The sequence below is a fragment of the Mus caroli genome, unplaced genomic scaffold (assembly GCF_978045245.1).
Source record: "Mus caroli unplaced genomic scaffold, Mus_caroli_1 scaffold_18, whole genome shotgun sequence".
NCBI classification, from domain to species: Eukaryota; Metazoa; Chordata; class Mammalia; order Rodentia; family Muridae; genus Mus; species Mus caroli.
The window spans coordinates 41,239,810-41,242,998 of record NW_028227273.1 but is presented as its reverse complement, the minus strand read 5'-3'; the positions used below and the strand labels follow the sequence as shown (position 1 = coordinate 41,242,998).

Below are 3,189 nucleotides of genomic sequence, written 5' to 3'. Positions count from 1 at the left end.
AAATAGATTTTACAGATGGACTAGGAGAGGGAGGCAGGAATGGGAGCATCAAGTAAAGACTGGAAGAGAACTGGAGGTTGAGGAAGGGAATATGAGAAGAGACAGCTGGAACTGAGAGGCATTTGAGGGATGGTATGGGAACCTAGTACAGTGGAAACCTCCTTAAAATATAGGAAGCCAATCCTAATGAGGTCTCCTAGTAGTGGGGGATATGAAGCCCCAACTGGCATCTCTTGTCCCCAAACAAAGCTTCCAGTAGCAGAATCGGGTTTTATCCAGTTGAATTGTTAGCCAAGGGAGTCCCATGGAAATCCCCAAATAATGCAGAATGTTGCCGTGATAAGGGGTTGCTCTCCACAAAACGAGAGTGGGGCCCCATTGTTGATGATAATACCCACACTACTCACGGAACATAAAGAGGCTGAACCGGTGCCTACATGGAGCCTTCATCCCTATATTTTAGTGTTGTTTGTGTGGGAAGGTACTCAGAAGGCTACTAAAAAAGAACTGTGGACACATACCCAGTCACCAAACCTTTGACCTACAGTCTGTCCTACTTGTAATACATGTTAGGGCAATGGTGGTGCAGAACCTGTCAGAGGAGCCAACCAATGTCTGATTTGACTTAAAGCCCATGGGTTCCATGAAATGGAACCCATACCTGACTCTGCTTTGAATGACCAAGAACCAGAGACTAGACAAGATAGCCTAGAGAACTAGGGTAAAACCAAACACTACTGGCCAAAAAAAAAAAGTATCAATGAAATGGCTCCTAATAATAATCTACTATACTCATAGATCTGTCCGTTATTCAGTCATCACCAGAGAAGCTTCCTCCTGTAGTAGACAGGAACAGATGCAGAGACCCACAGCCAGACATTACGCAGAAAGAGAGAGGGCCCTTGGAACACACAGCTCTAAATCCTTCTCCTCAGAGTTTAGGAAGGAAGTCTACCCCAAGGAAGAGGAGGTAGAAAGGATGTAAGAGCCAGAGGGGATGGAGGACACCAGGAGAACAAGAACAAGGCCTTTAAATCAACATGAGTAAAGCTCATATGCTCTCACAGAGAGTAAACCAGCAAGCACAACGCTGCCCCCAGTCCTATGTATGTATACACACACACACACACACATCGTTCAACTTAGTATTTTTATGGACTCCTAAGTGTGTAACAAGTTGGTCTCTGATTCTCTTGGGGTTCTTTTTCTTCTGTTGGTTGCCTTGTCCGTCCTCAATGTGGTAGATTTTATTTCATCTTATATTTTATTTTGTCATGTTTGGTTGTTACTGCCTAGAAGCCTGTTGTTTTGGTTTGTTGTTTGGGTTTGGGTTTGGTTTTTGTTTTTGTTTTCCTAATGAGAAACAGAATGCATCTACAATGGAGGAGGAGACGTGGGGAAGGACTGGGAGGACTGTGTACAGGGGGGTGAAACTGTAATCAGGATAGACTGTATGAGAAAAGAATCTATATCGTTTGTTTGTTTGTTTGTTTGTTTGTTTGTTTGTTTGTTTTTGAGACAGGGGTTCTCTGTGTAGCCCTGGCTGTCCTGGAACTCACTTTGTAGAACAGGCTGGTTTCAAACTCACAGAGATCTACCTGGCTTTCTTTCCAGAGTGCTGGAAGGACCCAGCAAGAATCTACTCTCGCCGGGCGTGGTGGTGCACGCCTTTAATCCCAGCATTCGGGAGGCAGAGGCAAGCAGATTTCTGAGTTCAAGGCCAGCCTGGTCTACAAAGTGAGGTCCAGGACAGCCAGGGCTACACAGAAAAACCCTGTCTCGAAAAACCAAAAAAAAAAAAAAAAAAGAATCTACTCTCAATAAAAGTTGAGAGAGGAGAGAGAGAGAGAGAGAGAGAGAGAGAGAGAGAGAGCGCAGCACCTGCTCTTAACCACTGAGCTATCTTCTCAGCTTTCCCCACCTCTTTTGAGATAAGGTTCTTTCTTTCTATTTTTTTTAATTAAATGCACTTTATTTTTAGACAACCCACATGACAGGTTTTTTTTTTCTTTGAAAAAAAAAAATGCCTCCACTCCAAATAAATCACTGTCAAAATAAAAGCTCAAGATGACATTAGTCCCATTTGTCCTAAGTCCTAGTGTTGTATGGATGGTAAGCAGCAGCCAATTATGATGACAGATCCAATTTGTTAACATTTTTCCATCTCTAAGCCATCCTTAAAGAAAATCGTGAATGGAGTCACACCATCTTCACAGTAGTCCAGGAGAGCAACCTTACCATCTGGATTCATGTTTTCACCAATAAAAAAAAAAAAAAAACTGGTAGTTATTGAAATTAGTAAGGATGTGCTTAATTCACTCCACAGCTCCAGCCATAAAAGGCTTTACTCTTTCTGGTTTCTGTTCAAGTTTGCCTTTGAGTGATTTTATGTAGTCTTTGATGTACTTTTTGTAGGCCTCCTTTGTGAAGCTGGTTTCTTGTACATGATGGTTCATGACAATGTCAACACTGGTGACTACTGTGCTTTCGGTACCTTCGCCCTCCCGACCTTCTGTGCTAGTATTTCCACCAATGACCGAGTCATCGATGGCACCCTCTGTTCTACTGAACATCTTGCCCTACACCTCCAGGCACAGTCCCTACGCGATCTCCCGGATCTTGTAGACATGACTGATGAGGTCCCTGTAGGTGATCATGGCGACATCTGGGGACAATGTAGCTAGCCTGACAGCGGTGGGGAGCGGGGGGTAGGGGAATCAGCGAGCCAGGTGGAGCCGCAAGCAACGCTGGGGGGGCAGAGGGAGAGGATAAGGTTCTTTCTTTTTGTTTGTTTTGTTGGGGTGGTGTGTGGTCTCCCCCCACCTGCTTGAACCTGCTTGCTCAAGGGTGGAGCTTCCTGCTCATTCGTCCTGCCACGCCTACTGCTGGACCCTGCCTTTGTTGCTTGGAGGCACACACGTGTTCGTCCTGCTACTGGACCCTGAGTTACTTGGCGGGAAATCGGGTTCCCTCCCCCTTCCTTTATAACTGAGTGTCTGGAAATAGTAAAATTGAGCTTTGATCAGAATCTTGTCTTAGCTTCATTCCCTTCTCTCGCCGCCTAGCCCCTCTTCTCTTCCAGGTTTCCAAAATGCCTTTCCAGGCTAGAACCCAGGCTGTGATCTGCTGGCCGGACACAACATTTGGCAAACCAACGCGGGACTGAGAAACGGCAAAGGATTTTTGGAA

At 45.2% G+C, this 3,189-nt stretch overlaps 1 pseudogene; it reads right to left on the bottom strand.

Moving 5' to 3' along the window:
* Positions 1 to 2,143: 2,143 nt before the first annotated feature.
* LOC110288312 (translationally-controlled tumor protein-like) lies at positions 2,144 to 2,657 on the bottom strand (annotated as a pseudogene).
* Between the last annotated feature and the right edge of the window lie 532 nt (positions 2,658 to 3,189).